This window comes from Lutra lutra, chromosome 3, assembly GCF_902655055.1.
Source record: "Lutra lutra chromosome 3, mLutLut1.2, whole genome shotgun sequence".
Lineage (NCBI taxonomy): Eukaryota > Metazoa > Chordata > Mammalia > Carnivora > Mustelidae > Lutra > Lutra lutra.
Window position 1 is genome coordinate 126,686,335 of NC_062280.1, and position 13,588 is coordinate 126,699,922.

General features: G+C 45.8%; 1 protein-coding gene across 9 annotated transcripts in view; it reads right to left on the reverse strand.

The window, feature by feature from the left end:
• SLC7A1 (solute carrier family 7 member 1) overlaps positions 1 to 13,588 on the reverse strand; it is a 79,066-nt gene that overhangs the window by 42,380 nt on the left and 23,098 nt on the right. For 2 of the 9 annotated variants that reach the window (XM_047723053.1, XM_047723049.1), the window contains exon 2: positions 4,748 to 4,872. The exons of the other annotated variants lie outside the window; for them this stretch is intronic. The gene's annotated coding sequence lies outside the window, so the exon portion shown is untranslated. The remainder of the gene's footprint in view (positions 1 to 4,747; positions 4,873 to 13,588) is intronic. 9 annotated transcript variants of the gene reach the window in all.

Below are 13,588 nucleotides of genomic sequence, written 5' to 3' on the forward strand. Positions count from 1 at the left end.
GATTTCCCACAACCAAAATCCGACTCCATCCTCACCTGCACTCATTCTACATCGATACTCCATTCTCCTCCCCTTCTGTTCTGAAAATGTCCAAACCCTCAGAAAAGTTAAATGAACATTTACAGAGTCTTCACCTACATTTACCAGTATTTAACATTTGCCATTATCTGTTTTATCTTTATATAAACTGTTCTCAGAAGCCACTTGAGAGTGAGCTATGATAGCTACCATGACACTTGACCTCTAAGCACTTTGGTAACTCCAGAGAACGGCACTCTCCTACGGAAGTGTAGTCCTTCAAAGGACTATTATCATACCAAAGAAACTGATATTCATTCGGTAGCATCTCAATGATGATTGAGATGCTCAATCAAGAACCCAGAACAAACAACACACTGCTTGTTCCCTCTCATGCGCCAAGCACCACAAGGGCCCTGGGAGGGCCATGGTCCAGCAGGGGGAGACCGACATACAGACGCATTTCCGCGACAAGGGCACCAAGATGGTGTGGCTCACATGGGGGTCTCTACCTCCACGGGCTCCACCTGGAGAGTTGAGAAGAGGCTTATGCGACGACGTAATGTTTAGAAGATGAGTCTAGCCAACACATACAGAGCAGGAGCTGAATGTAAAAACAGAGTGGCTTGAATGTGACGGCAAGGATACTGCCCACCCCCACAAAAGTCCAAATCCCAAATCCAGGAACTTGTGACTATGTTAGGTTACATGGCAAGGAGGAATTAAGGTTGCAAGAGGAATAAAGATGCTAATCAGCTGACCTTGAGATAGGAAGATTTTCTGATAGAATCAGTGAGGGTCCCTATAAGATGGAAGAGAAAGCAGGAGAGTCAGTGTCAGAGGGATGCAATGTGAGAGACCCCATCAGCCACCCTGGTTCTGAACGTGTCAGGGGACCAGGAGTCAAGGCAGGCAGGCAGCCTCTGGAAGCTGGGAAGGACGAGGAGCCAGATTCTTTCCAGAGTCTTAGGAATGGAGCACATCCCTGCTAACACGCGGACCTGAGCCTGGTGAGACCTATTTCGGACTTCTGATCTCCATCCAGAACTGGAAGACAATAAATGTGTATGGTTTTAAGTGAATGAGAAAACAAAACAAAAAGCTGTGGAGGCTGGAAACAAGGTTGGAAACTGTCAAAGCGCTGGGAGATGGGGGCAAAGTCATCCACGCCCTTGTGGCCAAGCCAAGAAAACTACACTTTGTTCTCTGGGGAAGGGAGAGAGCCAAAAGCCATGATCGGATCTCTATCTGGAATAAAAGGAGCAGAATCTAGAAGAAAAACAACCGATAATGTTGGTTGCATTGATAAATTTGAGCTTTCAAACAACTTAAAATTTTGGGAAGCTTACATCCGTCACCCAGAACTTGAAAGTTTCTCAAAACTTAGAGAGTTTTCTGATGATACTGGTGGTGATACTAACAAACGTGATTTTTAGAAAACAATTACATGATAAAATCTGTCCACCTCTGGAAGATCTGTATAATTCATTAAGATAGTAATTCACTGAAACAAAATCATACATGGACAAATGACTGATTCAAAGGAGAAAATGGATTTTTTTTTTTTTAAAGTACAAAACAGACCCATTTTCCAGTAAAAAAAAAAAAAAAAGCCTGTCAATATGGTTTCAGATTCTACTGTGGAACCAACTATCTCCTTTCAAGTTTTCGTGCAGTATCAAAAAAGAATACCCATAATTGTCCATAAAGACTCCCGAAGTCCTCTTCCTTTTCCAAGTACCTATCCAAGGTCACATTTTCTTTATATATTACAACTAAAACAACACATCAAAACCGACTGATGCATAATCAGACATAAGAATCAAGTTGTCTTCAATTAAGCTGAACATTAAAGAGATTGGTAAGTATGTAAAACAACGCTACTCTTACTAATTTTCTTTTGTTGTTGTTCTGGAAACTAGATATTTTCCATAAAAATGTTATGCTAACATAAAATGATTTATTGTTATTTTTAGATGGATTAGTATATAAACACTTGAAGTTGTTCTAAATTCTAATTTGTAACATGATAAACATTTATACATACAACCCACATAAACAAAGCTCCTTCAAGTCCTCCATAGTCTGTAATTACAGAGCACAAGGGGGTTCCAAGACCAAGCGGTCTGAGAACTGCTGCTTTCTGGGCTGTCCAGTCAAGTGAACATGGCCACCCTGGATCCAAGCTCATGTCACAACTCTGCTCACACTTTCCTGTCCTGGTATATAAGCAGTTAATGCCCAACTCAGAGGTCCTGAAGAAAAGCATGCCATACATTAATCCAGGCTGAACTCATCAGGATTAATAGGATTGGAATGCATAGCAAATACATTCATTAGAACTGCTTTTCTTTAATCCAAGAATGTTCTAGCTGATTTATTCTATTTCAACAGATTTGACAACTCACTTTTTTAAAAAACAGAGTAATGAGAACGCTACATACACTTCACACTTGAAGGATTTGATCTCCTGTATTTCATAAACATGGCCAGCAGCAAGTACACCGGACGAGCTGGGCTGTAAAAGTGAGGCCGTGACACCGGGGCTCTGTGTAATGGGGGGGGGGGGGCACCTGGCACCTGGACAGGGCGTATGTATGCACAGCAACATGAAAACAGCACGAGGCATATGTCTATGGAACAGTTTAGATATCAGAAGGAATCAGATCTTTTCATTAGGTACACTGATGAAGCACCAAAAATGTTTGACCACTTTTTAAACATAATGCCCAACTTTCTGGCAACTTACACAGCTGCTTTGCCTATGAGTGTGTTTTTATGCTGTTCTTCATTCCACAAATGTTCTGGGTGCCAGATATGGTTCTAGAAACCAGAGATGCAGCAGGGACCTGATTTCTTGGAGCTTAGGTTCTATGACTGGAAGCCCCTCTTTGAAAAATGAGAATGGATAAAATATTAACTGGAAGAAGCATGCTTCTGCTCTCCTAAAGCAATTCCATGAGATTTTCAGATGCAGGAGGAGCTCCAGTGACACAAGTATGTGCTCCACCCCATGAGAAGGGCCGATGCTAGGGCTGTTGTAAGGAACAAAGCTACAAGGGAGCACAGTTCAAGGCAACCAGGCGATCTCTGTCGTGTGTACTGACTCGAACCAAGATCTCTGGCAAGAACAGAGCTCCTTCAGAAGGGCTGAGTGCCAATGGAAGGGCCAAGCCAGTCCCTGAGCAGGCACGGAGGATGTCAGAATCCTGGCAGGAGAGCATTTGTAGTTTAAAAAAGCAAACCCTGATTAATTCTTTCCTTTGGCATGAATAGCTTTCAAATTTCAGCCTAAGATTTTTGTTGGTTAAAAGAGAACAGGGGCGCCTGGGTGGCTCCGTCGGTAAGCAGCTGCCTTCGACTCAGGCCGTGATCTCAGGGTCCTGGGATCGAGCCCCACATTGGGCTCCCTGCTCAGCAAAGAGCCTGCTTCCCCCTCTCCTTCTGCCTGCTGCTCTGCCTAATTGTGCTCTCTGTCAAATAAATAAATAATCTTTGAAGATTTTTTTAAAATTAAAAAAGCAAAAGGGAGCACAGGCTAAGAGGCTGACAGTAGCTGAGCGACGTCAGTTTCCTGTTCAAGGCAAGAGCTGCAGGATGGAACGAAAGCCTGAAGTCCAGAAAGGAGCCTGCAATGTCCCCAGAGCCAGTGGGGCAGGCCTCCAGGCATCCTGGAAGGATCTACCCCTGTGCCCAGAGACTCTCAGACTCTCAACCCCTGCTCCACGAGGAGCCTGCTGTGCGGGTACTGCAGGAACCACATCAAGCATGGGAGCCCCCAGCGGCTGTGCCTGCACCCCGCAAAGAGGACCACAGGAACATGGGAGCCATCCTGCTCTCTCCTTCAGCCTCCCAGTCTTAAAACTGCATTTTAGGTCTACCCAGAAATGGCCAGACCATTATCAACTGAAATAATTCACTCCCAAGGAGCAGACCTGCAGGGTGCCAGAAACCACAATACTTTGACAGATCACGTTCCCCTAGGCTTCAGTTGGACCCACATTTGGGACTAACACAGCTCCATGACCACCTAACACATGCTTGCTACCCGGCTTCTCAATGATAAGGGCTTATCCCCGACCATGGGCTTCACAGCGGCTACTCAGTGGTTTCCCAGGAAAACTCACACACTGGATTCCAGCGTCCACCTGAGAATGTGAATGCCTTCCCTCTTTTTCCAATTTCCAATGCCCACCTGAATCCTACCTGTACTGGAGACCTACACCAGTTTCTGTCCCCTCCCTGAGAGAGCAGTAACACTGCAGCCTAAATGCTGTTTGAAAGACCACAGACTCCATAGAGACATCTGTGGTTCTATAAAATTTAGGAGGGGAAAAAATTTCATACGGTAAAGGAAATGTGGTCAAGGAAATAACAGCAAGATATTTATCCTCCCCACAATCCTTCAATAATTAAAATTACTCCAGCCATTCTACAGCAAGGTAAAGGTCACTGGACTCACAATTTGATGACTCAACCTTCCTCCGAGATGCAAAATACTCCACAAAAAGCCCTCCCAAATCCTCTTTGCTGTGTACTGCAACAGGCCAGTGAAGGCCGTTCTTCCCCCTCGGCCTATGTCTCCTGGTGATGCCAAGAGAAGAGGAAGGCAAGCAAGAGAAAAGCAAGAGAAGCTGCGAGGGGCCAGGTCTAAGGTTACAGGGCAACGGTTCTCAACCAAGGTTGCTTATGCTCCCGCCAAAGGGCATCTGGCAATGCCTGGAGATACCTGTGGTTGCCACAAGTCAGGAGCAGGGGGGTGTTGTCATCATCTAGTGCTCAGAGGCCAGGAACGCCACTCAACCTCCTACAGCGCTCGGGGCGGGTCTGCAGCGGAGAAGTATCAGCAGAGCCCTGAGGGAGACAAAGCGTGCCTTTTACTATGTGAAACTGTCCGCTACAAAGTGTTCTATGGACTTTTTAAAGTGAACTGGTTTAAGATTTTTTTTTTTTCTTAAAGCTTCCAATAACGTCTGCAAACAAGCGTATTCACTAGAAAGCGAAACCTTGTCACAACATTGCTGGAGAACCCTCCACTGTCCCAAAACCAGGGATGAGAATAATGAAGAGGAAAGCAGAAGACAGGGAAGAGTAAACAATTAAAAAACACGGTGTGACTAAGCCATGCTTCACTTTTTAATGAGTTCTCATTTCTGAGGGTGAGTTGGTATCTTGTAGAAGGCAGGAGACTCTACATGACTCTGCTTGGAAGGTGAAGGTCAAACCTGGAAGAGCTGGGATGGCCAGGGCAGGCCCCTGAGAGAGAAAGGAACCAGCAGGCTGAGTCCCACTGTGCTCACAAGGGCCGCAGAAAGAATGCCTCATCCCACTTCACAGCTGAGGTGCAGGAGCTCAGGGAAGGACCCCACTGTGATGGAAAGATCCCACTGCCGCTTCATTAAACAGCCCTCTTGTTCTGCAAAACACGGTTTCAGTGTTGGAGCAGAAAGATACTTCTACTCTGCAGCACGGAGAAAGCACAGAGATGAGGCAGTGTTCAGCAGAGGAAAATGGCCACTTCTCTCCCTGACATGTTCTGCCCGCCAAGGAGCCATGAACCTCTATTTCTTAATGCCTGAGATCTGAACAATGAAATCATAAATTCAAAGAGTTGGAAGTAACCAACTCACCACCTAATGCAGAAGTCCCCCCAGGCTGTCATGGATTTGACAGGAGAGGGGAGGAAGGAGGGAGGGAGGGAGGACAGGTGCTGCGGGAGGGCAGGTACAGAGAAGTGACTCTCCAAACTGCCACTTGCCTCCCTCCCCCTTCGGAGCTCTCACCAACCAGCCTCTGACTTCTGCTTCCATTTGGAGTAATGCATTCGCATCTGAAGCCAGCCATATCCCCTAAGGCAAGAACAGTAAGAATGTATCACATTCCAATGAAATGGCTATTAGGTGCCAGCCCCCTATAAGGCGCTGTATGTACATGACCTCATCTAACACTCAAACCAGGCCTTGACGTTTACGCAGCTGTTGCGCCCATCTTACTTAGGGCAAGCCAGCCACGTAGTTTTAAAGCAGAGCCTTGGTTCAAACCTGCGCACACCTGACTCCAAAGCCACTCGGATGCTCCATTATCTTTAATGCTACTGAAAATCTACGTGAGCGTATAATCAGTCCCCCAGGGCAGTGGGCCATGATATAATTACAGTAAAACTTTAATCAGACATAAGGAGGATCTTCCCACTTAGCAAATGCAATGAGATGCGAGGGAGCAAGGAGGCAAAGACAGGTCTTCAAGATGACTTTGGTTTCAAACTCTGCTCAACCACTGACCTAGCTCATTGAGCTCGGGCAAATTATTCTGAAACTGTTTCCTCACTTCTCCAAAGAGGACACTACTGCACAGGAATTGTTTAAAAACAGTAATAAATTGAGATTATGCATATAAATATAACTGTATTTTTTAAAGTACTTACATTCCTGGGAGACTGTCCCTGAATAAGTGATATCATTTCAGAAATACTCTGCCTTCATTTCATCCCATTCTGCAAATGCACTGGCTCCTGTTTGGCATTTTGAAATTTCTCAGCCAAATAGCTAATGAGCGATACAAATAGATAAATGCAGCCAGGAGGAGCTGCTATTTTAAGAAATTCTCCAGTTGAAGGGAACAATTGTTTGATGTGTGAATAATCAGTTCTTAATTACATGGTTTGTCAATATTTTAAAAGAATTATCTCACTACAAGCTGCGGGGGTAGACTGTGGCACCTACCCTCTGTTTCTCTCTGCCAGTAACTGAACCCAAAGAGTTTAATAAAATACAATCATTGCCAGTAAGGAAGTGACATTGAAAAAAAGAGGTACTCAAGAAACATACACATACAATACAAAAACCACAGGGTGTTCTCCAAATGAGCAGCAGAGAAAGGAGACATGGGGGAATTTCAGAACAACAGACCCAAGATGCAGCCATCAGGGGAGATAGAGGTCAAGGTGAAGGTTTGGCAAGGCTGAGGGAAGAAGGCAGGCACTCCCCATATAGGGCTGAGCAGCATGTAAATCTGGAGGTGTGGGAAAGCACAAGGGGTCCTGCGAGGGCAAAGGGGCCAGCCCACCAAGGCATGGACAGAAGGAAGTCAAGTCTCTCCTGTCCATGGTCCACGCAAACCTTCTCCAAGATCTCTTCTAGCTCTATGTTGGTTTCCCCTAAAAACACACACAAGTATTTTGGCCCTACACTGATACATTCTCCTGAGACTCAGTAAATGCTACAAATGATCCCTTCTATTCAGGATTCTCTTAGGCCACCTGTAAGGGCCCAGGCAGGAAAATAAGGCTCTTGAACTCATGCTGTGTGACCTGGAGAGGTGCCTGGGAAGGATAGCTTCATCGCTCCAAGACACCCAGTGGGCTCCCCCAGAAAATACAGACAGTAGTGACCTCTCTAGTTCCCCTACTCCCAGTTCTCAGGCAGCCTCTTCAAGTCACCCACCTCTTCCCTAGTGCTGCTCTTAACCAACATTTTTTTTTTTTAAACCAGGGGCACCTGGATGGCACAGTCGCTCAAGCTTCTGATTCTTAGTTTCAGTTGAGGTCCTGATCTCAGGGTTGTGGGACAAAGCCGCAGGTTGCACTCTGCGCTCAGCACAGACCCTGCTTGGGTTTCTCTTTTTCTCTGCCCCTCCCCACCACACACACTCTCTCTAAAATAAATAAATAAATGTTAAAAGAAAGAAAAAAGAAAGCAGTAGCATCCATGCAGACAGATCCTGTGGTTTTGAGCCAAGGACCCTTCACCTGTTTTAGCTCTCAAAAGGCAGTGACTTGGCATTTTATTAATCCTTCCCTTTGCCAAGTCAAAGTTAAAGTTACTTCTGTTTTCTGGGGGCCAAGAGATGTGCTGACTGTTTCATAAAAACCTATGGGGAGTAACACGGTGATGGCTGCACAACAATGCGACTGTACTTAATGCCACTGAAATATACACTTCAAATATAAAACAAAAAATAGAGTTGTTTTTTTTTTTAAAAACTAAGAAAATTCCTAAAAAAAAAAATAAACATACTTACCATATGACCCGGCAACTTAATCCTAGATATATAACCAAGATAAACGAAAGCATGTTATCAACACAAAAACCTGTACACAAATGTTCCCAGCAGCCTGACTGAGAATAGCCAAGAAGTGGTTAAATAACCCTAATGTCCATCAAATGAATAAATAAAACGCAAAATATCTATACAATGAAGCATTATTCAGCCTTACAAAGGAGTGAAACACTGACACAAAAGCCACCATGTGGATGAACCCTGAAAACACCAAGCTAAGGGAAAGACACAAGTCACGAGAGGCCACATATTATGTTACTTCCTTTATACGAAATGTCTCAAATAAAGACGGAAGGTGGATTAATGGTTGCCTAGGGCTGGGGAGGGGATGGAATAGGGATGGGGAGTGACTGTTAGTGCATATAGGCTTCCTTTTAGGGGTGATGGAAATGTTCTAAAATTGTGATAATAGTTGCCTGACTGTGGCTATAACAAAAAACCACTGAACTTATACTTTAAATGGATTAACTTTATGGTACTAAATTATATTCAATAAAGCTGTTTTAAAAAAAATAATAAAAGCTAGGAGGAGCCCAATCCACCAAAGGCAGCGGCATGGTTTCCTACGAAGGGCACCTGGGCAGATCCCAGATTTCCACGCAAGTTCCGTGCAACAGCAGCACTTTCTCCATGTACTTCAATTCCACCTCAAGTCAAAATTCTACCTCTGACCCCCCGACCCAGAAATCAATAATTAGAGTGCTGGTTGCAGTTGGTAAGAGGAGCTCCACCTCCCTACACAAGGCGATTATGGTACGTAACAGTCATTTTGCTTTGAGCGTTTCACCAATGGGCAATTATCTCTGGTGTAATACACCTTCCCTGCAAGCACTAGGTCTTTTCTCATTCTGTTTCACTGCAAACATCAGCTCCAGGCCTAACACATGGCCAAGATACTTCGTTATGACAGGGCACAGGATAATAAAACTGAAGAAGAGTACAGTCCGTTAAAAAATACTCTTTGTTAAGCTTTGAGCTCCAATGGGATACAAGGGAAACACCCCTCACTCTGTGCGTATGTGGCCCGGATCTCAGAGAAAACGGGAAGGTTTTCATAGGTGATCAGAAGTGAAAGATCACCAAGCAGTAAAAAAAATCCAATAAGGTCTCTTCCGCACTAGCGCAGAATTTCCAAAGATCATCAAGGTGTGCTACCAGGACAGATAAATCACCAGTGAGGCAGGGAAAAGACATGTCCAACTTGGGGAGCTAGAAGGAAAAACGTATGGGAAACAAATTTCGGGATACTTCCCGCACTGAATGTTTGTCATGCTCAGGAGGCTTGGAGGCAGCCCTTTGTCTGCCCAGGCACACCCGACAAGTGAGTTCATACTACTCTCCTGGGCATTTACAAGCCCTGGGTACAACTCACCACAGGCAGGTGTCAGCCCGCCCCTGCCCTCCCATGACGTGTCCCCGACCCTGCAGCAGCTCTAAAGAAGCCGATGGAGACAAATGAGTCTTGCATGTGGCCAGGGGAGGGGCACAGGTCCAGGAAAAGAGGAGCCTGACTGCGCCAGCCCAGTGATTACCAGAGGGAATTAAGCAAGCACTTGCAAGCCTTGCCCTCTGAATTTCTGTGCTTTGATAGACTTAATTTGCTCTCCTGGGGCGAAATAGCAGGCTGTGTTGGTACAATTCTATACAGGAACGCTTAGGGAAACCTAAGGGGCAGGGAGTGATTTAGGACTCCAAAGGGCTCCCACCCAGGGAACCATTCTCCCTGGGAGAGAGGGGAGCAAGGCAGGCGGGGCACCAGACACACCTGCCATGTGTATAGCCGGGACTCAGTTGAGAAACGGCTCTGTCCTCTTGTTTTCTCCCATTAACTTACACAAAATCTCTTCTTGAGGCACTTCTTGAGAACATTTTCATCTGTGTAAAACAGTTCCCAAATAAAAAATCATCAAGAGGGGCGCCTGGGTGGCTCAGTGGGTTAAAGCCTCTGCCTTTGGCTCAGGTCATGATCCCAGGGTCCTGGGATCGAGCCCTGCATCGGGCTCTCTGCTTGGCCGGGAGCCTGCTTCCCTTCCTCTCTCTCTGCCCCTCTCTCTGCCTGTCTCTCTGCCTACTTGTGATCTCTGTCTGTCAAATAAATAAATAAAATTTAAAAAAAAAATCATCAAGAAACGCCGGTGGCAGGAAAGAGTCACAAGAAAATCTAATACATTTCAAACCCATCTATTCTCACACCTCCTTTGTGAGTTTCTGCGATTATCTTTGTAGCATGCATACCGTTCTTTATAATATCTTTATATAATATATAATATATATATAATTATATAATATATCTATAATATCTTTATAATATCCTTCCTTAAAAATATCCACCTCTTCCGTAATTTAAATATTTTTTGTAGAAAGCTTTGTATTACTCTCAAATGGAGTACCGCCAAAATGATCTGAACTCAAATATTTAGCTCAGCCCTATTACCCAGGAGAAGGGCCGTCTGTTTCCTGCAGGGACCCTGATGGCTACAGTTGTACAGGTAGTGAGCACAGACGTGTCAGGTCTCTATTTTTTCTAACATCCATTGCTACTTAACATACTATTAAGATAAAAATGTTTGTCTGTGCCCTCCCTCAAACTGCACACAGGGCACACACACTGCACTTAGGGAAAACAGAGACCCGGTCTGTGAGTTGGCAAACTATAGTGTGTGGCTCACTTTTGTTACTGACCAGAAGTTAAAAGTGGTTTTCACAGTTAAATTTTCCTTCCTTTTTCTTTTTTCAAGGAGGAGAATGAAAAAGAGGAAGAGAAAGATTCTCATGCAAAACATCTGGCCCCAAAAGCCTAACACATTTGCTACCTGCCCTTTATAGACCAGTTTGCTAAGCCCTGACCTAACCCATCCCTTTAAGTTTACCAGTGAGACAACCCAAATCCAGACACAGTGAATGACTGAGAAGCACCTGCATGCAGGTCTTCAGGATTCTAAGTAACTGAAGGAATTTTACCAAAGAAGCCATCAGTTTAAATGTTTTCAAAATGGGCCTCTTTCCAACCATCTGAACCACATTTTAAGAATTGAGTCTTATCTAAAGCAAACCAAAATGTCAGGATACACAACTCACCTAAATGGTCTTTGTCCTCCAACACCTGAAATCACCTCCTCTTCTGTGTGCCCCAGAACCAGGGACCCTCCACCCTTCTCCAGTACATACCGGGAGCCCACCTGTGTGCACCCTGAGCTCTCCAGGGCCAGCAGGAGGAGAGAGACTCTGTGAAGGAAGACACTCCCTAACACAGCCAGCTGTGGTCACCAAACCCTCCCCTGTCTGTCCAGGCCTAGGGTACGGGGCCACTGAGGGCCCCCTGGCAAGGCCAGGCCACGCCACTAACACAGTTAGACCACCCCTAACCTTGGCCCTGACTTTGTAAACAGTCGCTTTACTAAATTCACCACCAATTACCCAGCTTGAGAGCACCATCTGTTCCCTGCGGGGGCCCTGATGACTCCGGCCTTAGGGGCAGCAAGCTCTGGATGTCTGCAGCTGCTTCTGCCACCTTGGGAATGTGGGCCGCCTGCGCCTACTCGGAGCACAATGCCTCTATTATAGACCTGCACAGCTGGACGGGACTTGGACCACCTGATGACTCACCTTCTTCCTCCAAAGTGAGCTGCCCCCGAGCTGCCCTAGACCTAGCATGGTCTCAAAAATGCCCAGAGAGAGTCGAGTGATGAGTTTTAACAAGACACCGCATTTTAAAAAGGCTTCTTTTCCTAAGCCTTCAACTTAATAAAATCTGAGCAGTTGGTATGTTGCAGACTCTGTGCTCGGTGTTTCAGACGCACAGCCGATCAACAATGAGAAAACTGAGCCTCGGAAAGAGGCTGTGGTGCTCATCGGAGAACTAAGCAGTTGTGTGGGAGTCGCCCCAAATGCTCTTTATTCAGCAAGGTTCCCCCCGACCTGAAGCCCCCTCTGTCACCCCTGTGGCTGGCCAGCAACACCCCCCCCATACCACCCCCACGGCGCCCTCGCCAATGCGGCAAGGCCACCCTCAAGTCTGTCCACAGCTGGCCCAGTCCCACGATACGGAGAAGGGCAGGGCCGGGTGCAGAAGGCCTTCTGACCCGCAGCCTCCTGCATACCAGCCCATCACCTGGACCAGCCAACAAAGCCAACTACCCAGTACCTCCTGCCTGAGTGAGAATCCCTAGGCAGGCGCATTCACCATGTCTTTATGGCATAAAATGAAATGGTAGCTACGGGCAGTCGTCCCTCTTGTGAACATTCTCTGTCTAGGAGCCTGGCGTGGGAGAGAACACCAGGGCTCCCTGCGCCTGGGTGGGAAGGCCTGGCAACTCCCAGCAAGCTACGTTATTGACTTTAAGGCATACTGAGAGGGAAAAGAATTTTCCTCTGTCCCATTTTATACCTGCTCACTGATCTGAGGAATCAGAAGCCCTGCCTGACCCTGGCTGTGCGATCACGGGCAAGTCACCAGACTTCTCTGTTTCACCTGAAAACTGAGATAAGGATACTACTTACCTCACCTACACCTCAGCCCACCTCTGCCTTCTCCCGTCTGCGAGAACCAAGGGACAGAGAGGCGAGACAGAAATTAAAGTCTCAGATAAGACCAGATTCCTTTTTTTTCCCTCTGCAAGATGAGGATAATAGTACTAAGTGACACTTCAGAGTTTGGGAGAGGCCCAAATGAATTAACATTTGCACTGAAGAGCACTGGGCACACAGTAAGTGCTATATGTTTGCTGTTGTTTTTATTAGCTTCTTAATTTACGAGAGCTCTTACTACCAGCCAGCCTGCGAAGTGATGTGAAGATCACGTACTCAAAATAACTGCACTTTTATAATACGAAGGTATTCAGTAATTGACAAGGCACTATTCAAATACATAGCTGAAAACATAAAAATAAGGTGATTGATTTATTCTATCTTCCCTTATTCAGATGGTAAAAGACTTCAGGGCTGTTGCCTAGAAACCTTTAAGTTGGCTTAAAACTATCAAAAAGATAAACAAGACCAATGGATATAAGATACATGAATTTTATATAAATGGTATAATTAACAATAACTGAGTTTTTAGCCATTGATTTTTATTTTAAAAGACTGAAACATCCTGGTTTCTGTAGCACTGAGACACATGTCCTCTGCTGTGTGCATTGCTGGGGGTTGGCAGGGACCACAACAGGCCGTCCTAGATCTCTCCGTGTCATTCGGACGCCAGCAAACACTCAGCAAGCCCTCCTCTAAAAGTGAGCAGGTCATGTGGCACAGGCAGCAGGTCCTTCCCCTGGACGACACCAGGCCACCCAGAGACCTCTTCAATGGTTTGGCTTTGGGGACAAATCTGGAAGTTTTAGCTTTCATTTAGAAAAATAAAATGCTCTGCTTTACCCGCTCTACCACTGGGGCAGCTCCTCTGACTTCTTCCACTCTGAACTCCGGCGGGGGAAGAATACCCAGTCAAGAGGCTGCTTTCCTCCTGCCGGGAGGTCTGGACGCTCACAAAGCCCAGTTATTTGTTTTGCCAAACTGT